We start from the raw sequence: 14,652 nt of genomic DNA on the forward strand, positions 1-14,652 counted from the left end.
CTGGGTAATTTAGCCAGTCACTTTCCAGATGCAGTTATTCTTCCTCCTTTAAACAAGCCTCCAGGGCAGAGGATGAGAGAGAAGTTGTCACGCTCTCATTCTGCAAAGAAAGTGTACTTCCTCTGCAGAGTGTGAAATACAGTCCAGTGGGGTGAAACCATGAAGAAGCAGAGTGTGCCCAAGGTACCAGGTAAGAATACTGGCTTCTTTAAAAATATATTTTACTGTCAGTTTCTCCACCACAAAACATAAATCCTTACGTGATCCCTTTTTTCAGAGTCCCCCTGTTTGCCAGCAGTAAACATCTGAGAGCTGTTTTTATTCCCACAACAGTTTATTGCCATGCAAATACCATAATTTTCAGTCTCTACAAACAGAGAGAGATCGTCATCCACCCAGTTTGTTACTATACTTGCTGGGCAGAAGGATGTAGTAAAAGTCATGATTGCCCTTGATGTCCAAACTGGAATTCCAGTTTTTAACTCTTTCCCTGCCTCTGCAAGCTTAGGGTTTCACTGTGAAACATGGAAGGTTTCACAGGTTTTGCTGCAGTGTAGGTCTGCCCAGCATCTTCCAGTCTGTCTACGCCTGGACACGAGGAGTGAGCTTACTTGCTGCAGCAAGCAACCTTGGCACGTAGCACTGCAGGAAGGGACAAGGCCAGCTGGACTTAGGTGGCCTCTCAGGGTGTTATTGGTATAGAAGGATCAGCCCCTGTAAGAGAGGGCATGTGAGAAAATGTTGTAATTCTGCAACTTCTGGATGACTGATTCCTAATACGGGTGAACAGGAACCAAGAAAAGAAAGCAGGAAGCGACTAGGAATAAAATGGAAAGAGTAGACAGTATCAGCTGAGTCTTTTTTTCTCAGACATGTAGTTCAGCTAGGCTGGGGACATCTAGTTTTCTGTAGAAGGGAATGGTGATACCAGAGCACACATAAGGAATGGGATCTGCACTCATCAATAGAGAGGGTAAATTCTGTTGTTAAATCAGAGACACACTGAGTCTTGCTGTCACAGCTGCCAGGATTATGCATGAGCTTTCAGTCCCTCTACCTGATAATGCTCTTTCTTGCTTTAACAGTGTCACTGAGGCGATAGCTGATCCACGTAGGATCAATCCACTTAATTAAAGCTCCTCTAATGCTTAATACAATGGTTCTTCTAATTCCTTATATATTCATTATGGAAATGACATGCCTCCAGAGACTTCCAAAATGTCAGTCCTGGCTATATCCTTAATAAGGGCCTAGAAAGAGCTTCCCTGGGTCCAGACATGTAACTCACCCAGGCTTTTCTTTCTGTGGGAAGCAAATCTGGCTGTGTTGGAAGGGGACAAGCAGTGTCTCCTCTCACCTGGCTGAAGGGAAAACCAGGGCTATGAGGCACCTGCTCTTCCTGCCTAAAATCAACTCTACAGGGAAATCAAGCACTTGTTAAGGAGACCCAGATCCCATTAACAAGTACATCCATCTTTCCTGTCAATTTGATGCACCACTTTGTTCCCAGATGAAGGGACTTGAACACAGCTGTTACCTTGAAGGTCAAGCTCTGAGTTCAGTCTTGCACCTGAACAGGCAAAGGACACTTCTTGATGTGATCCTGCAATTATACTGAGACATCTCATCTAAACACTTTAGCACACTTTCTTGACATAAAACATTTTCATAAACACGTACATTTCTTTTATCATTGAAATGCTCTGTGTGGCTTGTTTGGGTTTTTTAAATCAAATCCTTTTGTAAGGTGTTCAAATTTTTAATCTATTTCTCATTAAAAGTTGTTGTTTTTTTTCCTAGAAGTAGCTTTGCTTTTATTTTTGAGGGTCTGTTGAGATTTCCTTTTTTAAACTTTCAACGAAGATGATATTTTTAACAAGCAGTAATTATAAAACACAATACCTGATATCTTCACAGACAGATGGATCACAAGAGAGTGTAACTGGAGGTGGGTAGGAAATTACACCCCTACTATTCACAGATGCCTCTGTTCCTTAGACAGAGACACTTCTTCTGATCCTTGAGAGCTCTTTAATCTAACAAGCACACAGGGAACAAAATATCCTCTTCTACACTGAATGTTGTTGACTACAGCTCTGTCAATCAGCACAACATTTCAATTAGGTTTCAGACAGTGGATTTTGACAAATCACTGTCTATTAGACCAAAGTTGCTGTTGGTACAAGTTGCTAAATGGTGTGATGCATTTTTCATTATTTATCCAGCCCCGAATCAAAGTATCTATCTTTCTAAAATATATGCCACAGTTTCACCATAAATTGTTGTGCTGGGAGCAGTTTTCATAGTACAAAATCTATGGCTTGTGCAACACTAGTCAAAATAGGAGTAAATTCGAAAGCAGCTTGGGACCACAAACAACAACAATTTTTTTGCTGAGTTTTATGTTTTTAAGTACCAAGGAAGGATACAAGGTTGCTAAGTCACTCAGGCATTTCTGAACATGCCTAAGTCTTGAGTAACCTCCAGTGTTTCTGTACCATTTCTATTTCCAGAAATAACCTGTTCAGTGCTATGATGAAAGGCTCACACCCACACAGAAGAGCACAGAGACACCAGGGGAGCCTCAGTCAGAGACATGAAACCCTGTCCCAGCTGCTCCAAGGCTGTCCCAGGAGAGCATCAGCCCAGGGGCAAGGAAAGAGCCAGGACCACGAGCCCACCGGGGCAAATCTCTGGGGTACTGCGTAGGACAGGACTGTCAGGAGGACAGGATTAGGTCATTTGTGCTCTGTTTGTGTATTTCTATCTGCTTTACTTGGTGTTACTTGCAGGCTGTGCACACAGGTGTGTGTCTGTGTGTGTGCACTCAGGAACCTGCTGGGAGCATGGGCTCAGTGTCACTGCTGGCTGGGCCTGAGGCTGTGGAGCTGCAGCAGCTTCCCCTCTACGGGGCTACTGGTTTTGGCAACTTGTAATACAAATCTTGTGGATATTTTCAGACAAAGCGTGAAATTAAGCATCCATAACTCTTCAATGAATTGTTAAATGTCAGATTGAAATAAAGCATGAGCTGCAATGGTCATTAATGGAAGAACCATGGGGAAAGTAAATAACAATATCAGATCCTCTTAATAAAGCCACAGTATCTCCATTCCATCTTATCATCCAGTTCTATCTTAAGCTCCTCTAGCACTGAAAAAGATAGACATGATATGGAACATGATGGAGGGAAAGCCACAAGGCAGGGAAGGGCACATCCTGGGAGGTCTGCTGGCTGTCAGCTGTCAGGGCAGAGGACAATTAGATCAATGTAATGTACATTTGTAAAAGTGTCCTGTCCAAGCAGATAAGCCTTACCAGGACCTGATGCCCTCCCAGGCTGCTGAACCCACTGACCCAGAGGCAATCAGGGAGGCAGCAGCATGGCCAGCAAGCAAGAAACATGCACGGAAAAACACAGCCACGCCCAGAGCAAATCAGATGCTGGTGTTTCTCCTGGTGTCTCCCCTATACCAACACCAAACACATCCAAGAAGAAGCAGTTATAAAAATATCATTCACAAAATTAGAAGACAAGGGGGAGGAGGAGGAGGAACAGAGGGAATTATTGACAACATCAGTCAGTCCAACAGACAGACACCCACACCACTGCCATCCCCCACCAGAAACTGGTTCCAGGTCTTTATTTGTTGGGTTGGTTAGTTGGTTGGCTTGCTTGTTTGTCTTGATAATAATACCCTGTGGGTTTCTTCTTTTTCACCTTTTGGTTTTCAGCTTTGAAGTTGAAAAACTCTCAAGCTTTTCTTCAATAAACTTAGAGCATTAGTTAGAAAATTGCCTTCTTCTAACACAAAAAGAAACCCAAGATTCTTCTCTGCTCACAGAAAATGATACTTAAAGAAAATCATCAAGAGCCACACAAGAAAATTGCTGCACCATTGTTTTTTCAATTGACTGCGGAAAGGAATATATTCCTACAGGGCAGGTGAGGAGGGCTCCCCTCTCATATGCTCCTTTGACCAAAAAATCCCAATTGCTCATCTGTGAGGGATGATTTAATTTTCCTTAGCTACGGGACAGGCAGGGTATGAGAAGAGTACAGAGGTCCAATGCTGTCTCTACCAAGTGCTGCAAGTCCTGCACTTGGCAGGGCAGAAAGATTTGCTCTTTGAGTAGATTTGCTGTTACTATTATGAGGAATGGGCTGCAAAGTGCCTGAGGCAAAACAGCAGGATGCCTCTATTTTAAGGAATGTGTGTGTACACTGAGTATATAAACCAGATCTGACATCCAAAGCGGCACCAAAATTAAAAGAAAATGAAAAGAATGCTATTTATGACTGAAAAGAAAAATCACTTTAAGATTAGGAACAAGCAAAAGAGAGCCGGCAAACTATATAATCCTGTTGCCTTGTCTCTTCCAGTGCTTTGAAACAGGAACAAAAACAGCCATGACATCGATGTTTAAAATGCAGCACATGCCCCAAATGTTTTTACAGTGGTTGCTCACAAGCAGGGTTAAGCTCTACTGCAGCACAGCTGATTTATCACTCAGCCAGTTGCCCACAGAACAGGATGTAAGTACTGGAGAGATCAAGTACTACAGACCATCAGCCACTCCTAAAAAACTGGCCTGAACAAACAGCTACTAAGTGGTAACCTGCTCAATAATTACCCCTTTAATATGCAGCAGGATTGATTTACCTTTTCTTTTTGGTAATCATATAATCACTCACCTTTCCTAGGTGGGAACCTTCAGCTCTGTTGCCCTGGGAACTGGGCAGGTGGGTACAGGAAGTGGGAACCTGTCCCTGCTACAGGATCAGCAGTGGTCACAGCCTGAAGCCATGAGCTGTGCATTAAATATTGGCACATGACATCTTCTTGAGGTGAAAGAAGCTTTTTCTTAGCATTTGCCCAAGACCTTGATTACAGGAATTAAGAAAGGGCAATGAGTAATGCCAGTCACTTCCCGTGCTGTGTCCCAGCCCTGCACTCTCCTGTCAGACACACAGTGCATCTGCCAACTCCTCCTCAGGGCAGGTTGGGATTTCCAGTTTAAGCTGTGACCACCAACTGCTGACCCCAGTGTGCATGGGCTGCCATTGATTTGACACAAGAGAAAACAAAAATCCCTAGAGAGACCCCAGAGCTGGGGTACAGGGCACAGCACACAGTCCCCTGCAGGGCAGTCATGCTGACCCGTCTCCTGACAGTTTCAACCATCCCTAGGAAGGAGCTTGGGTTCCCCGTGAAGCAGCAAGCTCAGCAAACTAAGACTTCACTGAACAGGCCTTGAAGTCCAGCTCCTGTGAAACTTTTTCTTCCAGTGGGCCAGAAGAGACCATTCAATTTCCAATTTCCTGCCTGCAGCTACTTTGAAGCTGGCCCATACAACTAAAGTGTATTTTTTTAATGTTAAATTAAAAAATTCCTACATTTAATACAGAAAAATTATTACAGATGCTGAAAGGTTTCTAACGTTTCATCTGAAATGCATACATTGGATTAAGCCCTTGGATGCAATGTCTGAATTAATGGACATCGTTGTAAAGAAATAATTGCTAAAGTTAAGTCTATATGAGAAAACCAGTGAAGGTGGATAATTGCAAAACAAGGCATGTAGGACGAGATAGGAACACAAATTCTACCTCAGCCACTTATCAATATCAAAGTACTTCAGACAGAAGTGATTATTTCAGGGAATATATGTAACAGCACATAAATCCTTCATCCATAGTGCCGCTGGTGCAGCCAAGTTCTTAACAGTCATCCAGCTCAGCACTGCTCTGTGGGGCCCATGGGCAATCCACAATCCATAAGGCACCAGAAGGTGGTCCGGGAACTGATTGCAGAAAAATAATTAAGAAACTAAACCAAAACACACACACAGCATCCCACACAGTTGGCAGGCGCTTATGTCAGTGCCTGCCTACAGGCACCGCTCACTCCCTGGCTGCTGGTGCTCAGATCAAAAAACCTTGTAGTTCCTTTGATTTTAAAAGGTTGAGAAATGCTCATGTAGCTCCTGTGAAATAGGGCAGAGCTCTGACTTGGGCTCCCAAAGCCTGAGTCTTCTCCCATTGAATCAGGAATGTGCCACCTCCTCCCCACTGCTCCTCCATCCCACAGAAACATCCAGCAGCATGTTCCCTGGCCAGTAACATGCACAATATGCCTCCCAAATTTACTCAAAGGTCTTACCCTGGTCCCAGCCCCGTGGTCCCAACCCCCTGTTGGTAGCATTGCAGGGGCAGGACCGGACCCACTGTGCCCAGGTGCTGGGTGGGCAGTGCCACCACTCCAGAAGTGATGTTGTTTCATCTGCCCTTGAGGAACCACCCCACCCATGATCCCCTGCCCGGGAGCATGACAAGGAATGCCTGACCCTGAAGAGTCTACAGAGCAATGGAGTCAAACCATAGCTACAACTGAGAGATGCAGTTCATCCAGTAGCTAAATAAAAGGTGAAAGGATCCCATTATTCATAAATTTGGCATTCCAACATCACCAAATGAAAACAAAGCTTGAAAAATAATAACATCCAGAAATATTTTCAGGTATGACAGACCCTGCAGTTTTTCATGACCCTGGAGGAATTATTGGGTATGTATATTTAGCTGGTTGATAGATTTTATTAGTAAAGCAGATTTCTCTGTTACAGAGTCTGTTCCAGTCTCCAACTATGAGTAAAAGAACATTGTTTCTCTCCAGTAAAGAAACAAGCATCTTATAACTGCCCAGATATAAGAAAAATGTAGTTCAGGGATTTTATTTTTTTTAATTACCCTGTATTTAAAGAATTACCAGCAAGCACCCTGTTTCTCTTGTTGGGAGCTAACATCAAAAAGTTGCCTGACAATTTTTCTAAGAGCCAAGAAAGTCAGCTAGTAAACATGTGGAGTTGTGTGGCCAAAGGTACATAAACTGGCTTCACATGGGACCAGCAGTAGATCAGATTGCATTGGGCAGAATGAAATAAAAAATCCCAGAAGTCTAGTTTCTTTGGAAATGTACCAAAACTGTCTAAGCATACCAACCTGGCACATCATATGTAAAAAAGTGACTATTTCCTAGTACAGTATATGGGGTGTTTTATAGAAGTCAAAAAATCAGAATGGCCTTAGTCTGACATCGTAAACACAATATACTGTAATGTCATTGAGAGACTACGTGTTACCTACTTGTCCCAAGATTAATGCTGAAATTGAGCACACAGATCTACCTACAGTTTCCCTCTGAGCACAGACATGCCTGAAAAATCTCTTTGACATACAACTTGGAAATAGTTACAATAACTATGTAATAGTAGAAACCACTTCTGTTTAATTCATATATATTATTTACATTGGCCCAGGGAGTTTACAGCACTGGGAAGCAACACTAAGGGAATGACACCTTCTTGTGCAGCAAATCTTCTTCTTATCTGCATCACAGCTACCCTCCTGCTTGCTGTGAGAGCGAGACTGTGTTTGGAGATACAGGTTGTTCTTTCTCCCCGGGTCCCTCCCAACCTGGGGCAGCACAGCAGGGACAGAGCCCACAGCCCCCGGAGCAGGGAAAGCAGGTCTGCAGTGAGGCAGCTCTCCAGCTTGGGCTGGCTTATCTGGTGCCATCCAAGAGGTAATTTTTTTCCCTTTTGTTCAAGACCAGGCCTGCAATGGCAAGTCTGTGTGTAAATGGGTTGCAGAAGATTAGCAGGTGTCTCTATGCAGTTGATAAGGTTTAGGTTTTCATGATAGTAACAGATGCAATTCTGCTGTGCTTCAGGTGCAGATGTAGGCTTGACAACAGGGAGGGAGTTATCATTGAAGCCCATGAGCCCAGTCACAAACTGCAATTCTGGAAGTTACTACATCCTTAATCTATTCATACTTAGCATTTAGATTAGATTATCTCTTTTAACAGACTGCACTGTGTCTTGGAGTCAGTGCTTCGTTCTTGCTGAATTAGAGATATTGTCTCCAATGTAACTTGGAGATCACCAGCAGCCTGGAGGCACAAATCACTTAGTTTTCAATAATGAGAAAAAATGGTAATTAAAAGATGTTGCAGAAAAAAAAATCTAACATAATTTTATGCAAATCAAGGTTTCTTTAAATGCAAACCAATATTTGTTAAGATTATTTTCTCAAATATAGCTTGTGAACCCCTAAAGGAAAGCACAATGACTTAATCTCTCATGTGAGATGCCAAGAGTGCTAGAGACATAAAATGTAAAATGAAACAACAGTTAGATTTGATGACATTTGCTCTAACTGCAGATACTAATCACCAGGTGTCCATAGGCATGCAGGAAATATAGCAAAAAAACGTGAGAAAGCACTAGGAAACCGATATGATCAACTGACTTGTAAACAGCACAGGACCTAAAGCTGGAAGTTTCTGCCCACAGTTCCTGCATGCCAGCTTTCAACACAACTTTATGTACCTCCATCCTAGTGAGGGCAAATCAGTCATGCTTGTAGCAAGACTGTCTCCCATACTTAATGGTTAATAGATTTGTGTGGTTACCCTTTTGGGTCCCTTCCAACCCAAAATATTCTGTGATTTTGAATCTAACAAAGGTGGCCTTCCTTGCAAAAGTAATGCATGCAATGAAGAGTCTAAATTCTATTTCTGATACTTGCTCCTAAAGTGCGAAGGTACTTCTGAAAATGGAGTCAGACACAAAGATTTACATGCTCTTCTTTTTGCCTTGTATGGTTATTAACTTGTAGCAATTAACTCGGCTGCGTTCCTGCCGGTGCCTCTCTTCTCAGCGAGCGTCAGTGGGTCTCACAGTTTGCTCTCCTCACTGCATTCCTCAGCTGCACCAGATGTCAGTCCCTTCCCTTCAGGAGGGTTAAAAGCTCATGCTCAGAAGGTCCACAGCCCTTTCTAGCCTCTCCATGTCTGTCTTGGCGTTTTTCTCCTTCTTCTGCCATGAACGGACAGAGCACAGAGGAGCTGAACCAAGTACAAGGTTTTTCAAGTTATCTGCTTGCTATTAGGTATCACTGTACAGCACTGAATTATTTATTCCAGCTTCCTAGGCAGGTGTGTGGCAAATTTCCATACAGCTTTAATGGGAATCAGATTGCCAACTTCAAACCCAAATTCTTCATCTGCACCACAGCATGACTGTGAAGTGTTGCTGAGCAAGGGCGGGGTAACAGCTATGTAGGAACAGACCGCAGTCACAGCTGGGAGAAGTATGTGGGTCTCACTTAATAAAACATGATAGAAAATATTTGTAGCTATTAAAAAATATCGACAAAGGCACGATACACTTCATGTAACCAACACGATTGTCTCACTAGGATGGGCACGTTCTGGATTTCAGAGTTTGATCATCAGTGGGGACTCACTCCACTTTCAGAGCACACGGGAGCAGACACACACCTGCTGGCAGACACAGGGGAGGGTGGCACAGCACAGCAAGGGCACTCCTTGCATGCAGACTTGCTTTATTCCCATTTCCAGGTGCAAATTCAGGGTTTTCAGAGTATCACATGCCCAGCATGAAGAGGCAGATCTCATCCATGTACAAAAAATATTGGACGAGCTGGGAAAAACAAGGTGGGGCCCTCACCCCCAGTGTGATCTCAGTGGAGGTACCAGGGGGATGTGCATTTGACTGACAGTGCGTGTGCACCTGAGCAGGTAACCCTGTGCCTCCACTGCAGCTGGCAGAGCTCAGGCCACAAACATCCCATCCAAAAGTGGGTGCCTTCATCTGGTCCCCTGACCATCACACACTTCACAGGGAAGCACCAGAGGACCAGGTCCAACACAGGCAGCAGAAGACAGCCGAGATGAACCACTCTGGGGCCAAGTGATACACAAGAGCTCTTGGTAGGTGGCAGCCTCTAGATCAAAGCCAGCTTGTGTGGTCTCATCAAAGGGCTTGTGCAGGCCAGCAAGCAGCAATCCAGGCGGCATTGCAGCCAGGATCTCAGTGGTACCAGTATTGCTGGATCTGCTCTGGGAATAGGTAGTGGGATGCTCCCTGGGTGGTGGCTCCCAGCAGTGCTTCCCCTGCCAAGTTGATTGCTAAATTTTTATCCTACCAACCTGCAATCAGGAGAGTTTCCTGAGGAACTATGGGATGCACTTTCTGCACAGCACTCTACAGACCTAGATGACCAAAAAAAACTCTAACCAAAGGCAAGAAACACCCCTTTCCCCAAAAGAACCAACAACATCCCCCCTCATTTCACAGGGAAAAAACAGAATGCCTTTATTTGTTCCCTGACAATGTCAAACATGATTCACTGTCAGATGTTACATTTTTACTGTCACTATTACATTGTGCTGATTTGGTCAAAAATAAAACCTCTTAAAAATTACAAAAAACTGCACAGCTTCTGGAACAAAAAAACAGATCTGAGCGGAAGAAGAAAAAGTTGGTACAAACTGATAATGTCTGAATTTGTTTCTTTTAATAGATAAATGTCTGTGATTATCACAAAAGGGGTAGAGCCAGCAGTTTGACTGAAGAGTCCTTGAGTGAAGGGTCCTCATGGTCTCCCTAGGCTTGCACAAATTGAATGACTGCACTGCTGGCATAGCTGCTTGCCTTGCCAGCAGGGTACCGAGGGATGGTTGGGAAATTATGGTCTCAGTTGTGGATGGGGAGAGGGAGAGCTGTGCCTGGATACTGGCCATGTTTGCAGTGCTAGCTTGAAACTGTGCCAAGGGTAGGCATGCCTTTATCACAGTGGAGCAGACAGAAGCATTCAGTACACCTGAAATCTAAGAGTTTTCATTTGAAACATCTCTAAGGGGGATTCAGTTGCTCAGGGCATCACACAGCCTTGGGTGAAGCACATACTTGGGAGCAACTTCTATCCTAATTATTCACTTAAATGAGTAAGAAAATAAAATGGAAATGGAAATGAATGTGTAAAAGAGTTCCATTTTGGTCATTGTTTTGAGTCACAACATGGAGTTCAATACTGCTGCTGTCTCATCTGGATCCACCTCCAAATAAGATGTTTCAAACCAGGAAAATTACACTTTCAAATTGACTCAGTGAGCTGAATATTGCAAATAGTGTGCAGCAGTGAAGGGGAAGCTCTGCAATGCTAGTAAAGCGAATTCTGAAAGAGACTCACAAACAGAAATGGCAGTCACTGGACAAGAGCAAGATGGTGCTGGGGGATGTGATGGGTTCAGGAGCCTTGGTGAAGCAGCTGAGCTCTGGTTTGCAGAATTAAGTGATGAGGACACATTCCAGTTCTTCAGAATGAAGTGTCATCTGTGAACTATATACCTGAGAAAAAATTTCCTGTTCTACCAAGTCCATTTCCACATAGCACTGGCCCACACTGACACCTACTCTCTCTTCCCAGGTCACCAGCATAGTCTCACCACTTGCAGAAAATTGCTCATCACTGGCTTCGGTCCACTCACGTTCATATTTATACCTAGTTTGAGCTGCCTCCAGGCAGAAATCTCCCCACTCAGTAATATGAAAACCCACCTTTGCATCTGCCCTAATGTCTCCCTTACACGTGGGCATTTGATCAAGTCAGTTGATTTGTTAAGGCAGGTAAATAGCTCTGTGTCTTCCTAGTTCCTTCCCTTTCCTCTCCCCCACCAAGACATTCCAAAATGATCCCCCCTTTGCTTACCTCTTAATGATCACCTTCCTACCTGTGTTTTTGAAACACATCCTGTTTTAAATCTGGCCCCAGATCCACTGCCCTCTGACATGCCAGGCTGGACAAAGAACAGGCACCCCATCCTCCCTGTAACCTCAGTGTCCTCCTGCCAAAACCACAACACTCATACAAATCCAAACCAAGAAACATGGACCTAAAGCAGGTTTTTCAACCCTTCCATGTCAGAAACAATGCATAGTCTTAATAGCCATTACTCTTGTTATATCCCCTTTGGAGAGTTCAGGTTTCACTCCATGTCCTTGGCAAACCAGTTGTGACAGGGCAACCTGTGATGTGCACTCAGATGATGAACTAGTCTTTCTCTGGTGACTGCTAGAGAAAGTCTTGGAGATGACAAAGCTTTTCATGACCAATGTGAATAAAATCATTCTTGCAAAAAAAATTTAGAAGTTAAAAGCAAAGGCTATTAGAACATAACTTTTTTTTTGCTATCCACAAATTGTGACGAGTCAGAAAAGGCCCTGTTATTCCTGAATATCTCACCCTTCAGTGATGAACAGGATTCAAAAAGACCACAAGAAAGCAGCAGACTAAGGTGGTACCTGCTTATCACAAGTGTCTCCTCCTGTGGGATTAGAGAAAACATCTCTGCCCAGCAGCCCAGGTGCCAAAAGCACAAGCCATCTGTTCACAAACCACCACACTTTAGTACATGGTCACACCTGAGCCTGCTCTTGTCATTTGGGGAAATCCATATTTTTATCCCACTAGTTGTGGACACTTGTTCTTCACTGAAGTTAGCCCTCCTTCTTCACCACAAGCTGCCCCTACTTTCACTGTCCCCTGCTCTCACCACCTGCAGGGAAGTATTGAGTAGTTTTATCACCAAAAGCAGTGGGTAACTGCACTGGGAAATGGCATAGCCTAGCAGCGTCTCCCAGCACTCATAAAGAGAAACAATGCAGGAATTGGTGAGGCCTAAAAGATTTTTAAAAAATAAATAGTTTCTCAGTAGCAGGGTCTCACAGGAGGTGGGTCTGGGCTTTTTTTTGCCATGTTGAGCAATAGCGATGGAGAAAAGTGAGTGGTCATGTCAGGGCATGGCGCAGAACAGGCAGTTATGATCTTGAGATGAGAAGATTTCATTCAAAGGGACAAATAAAGCAATGAATTAAGGTATCCTGGTGGCAAAAGGGCTATTACATGTGAAATAAACAACTTTAATGAGGTTGCAACCCTGGATTTATAGTCCCATCTTCATGTGCAGGACTTCAGGTGCACAGCTCCATTAGCACTAATGGGATGTGCACAATTAAAACCCCATACAACAAGATGAGACTGCTGCTTATCATGGCTATTAAAGTCAGCCACGAACAAGCTTCAAAGAGGTTCTCCCGTGTAGTTCAGCAGAGTGATCCAAAAGAGAGAAGCTCATTTGTAGCTGAGATGATCACTTTGCCAGGTGGGCAAGAATGAGCACTTACTGTGAATTCTCTGTATGGTGGATAGAATGGGCTGGATGCTACTTCTGCCCCTGGACATTTCAGATCTCCTCTGCCAGGAATAGGCTTCTGCTCTCCATAAATTGTCAGTAAAATGTTGGCTTCAGTCACCATCAACTCCTTCTTTCAAACTGGGGAGGAATTGGCACGGAGGATAACCTGGAACTTGGGGATAACCTGATTCCTTGGCACACTGCATGGCCACAGGCTGAGTGGCTCAGGTCACAGAAACAGGGTGTTCCTGAGGCTCCCAGCCTGAAGCACACAGAAAGGACTCCAGGCAGCTGGGCTACCACAGTCCAGTGAGGTGACTTATCTCAGGCAATGATTCATCCCTCTGAACTACTTGCTCCCAAAGATAGCTCTGGCACAGCAGATATTTAGCTCTGAAAAAAAAAGCTTCTGGGGATTCAAAATCAACATGACACAGCATTGAAGATACTCTAGATTTTCATGGGGACAAAAAAATTGCCTAACACATACAAAATACAGGACAAAATAGCTCAGTATTTTAAATCTGCAATTGTCTCACCTGTTCTCAGGAGCATTGCACATATTATACACCCGAGTGGCAATATGCCAGCTGAGACCCTGCTTGTTTACCTATTAAATAGTGCCACCACGCAGCCATCTCCAGTTTGAAAGGGCAGCAGTTTATATTATCAGTTTCTTAAAAAAAAACAAGGCAGATAATACACTCAGAATTGTTTTCTTACCAGAGAGAGGTAAAAGCTATTTCAATCTGAATAATGCCAAAGCATATCTGAGGGTAATGGAATAAGAGGCTGAAAGCAGAACTACAATGACAAAACATTAAATACCAATATGATTTTAGATACTATATTATGATCTCCCAAGAGTTGTAACTCTGCAGATATATGAAGCATTCAGAAAAATTGAATTGAACCCATCATCACACCATTATTTTTCTACAATATTAAAAATGTAATTTTACCAGAAGCCATGGGGAGTCCTATGATCTTAATACATTTAAGAGATTTTTACAAGCTAAAGTTGAAACTGACTGAATTTTCATACACATTCTTGTTCACACTTAAGTCTGGTCTGAAAGCTATTCTCCTTAGTTTTGGTCTGTAATGCCTATATTCTTACATTCTTAATACTCACAGATTTCAACAGTACAAAATTTTGACATCACCCCTGAAAAGTCCATGTTCACACAGAATCCAACAGTTTCACCATCAGCTTTAGTGGCAGCAGGCTTAAGCCTAGAAGTCTCAAATCTGATAGACATTAAAGAATGAGCAAATTTCCTGGTTAATCTAATTTAGCTAGCACAAGAACATTCTCTACAAGGCCAAGGATATTACTGGCAGCACAAGTAGCCACACTTATGAGGAAGCTACTTAACATTTTCCATTGTAATACTCTGCTTCAGGATAATTTTGAACAATTCAGGCTAAACATTCCTGATGTTAGCTGTCTGACTAATAGGATCTTTTTTGGGAAGTTTTAGCTCAAGGGATTCAGCTATTTCCAAGGCTGAGGTTACAGAAAAGGAAAAAAAAATTAAAAAGAGAAGGAAAACTAGAGTTTCATATAAAAGCTCTGGCACTTTCA

This window comes from Parus major, chromosome 2, assembly GCF_001522545.3.
Source record: "Parus major isolate Abel chromosome 2, Parus_major1.1, whole genome shotgun sequence".
In the NCBI taxonomy this organism is placed as follows: domain Eukaryota; kingdom Metazoa; phylum Chordata; class Aves; order Passeriformes; family Paridae; genus Parus; species Parus major.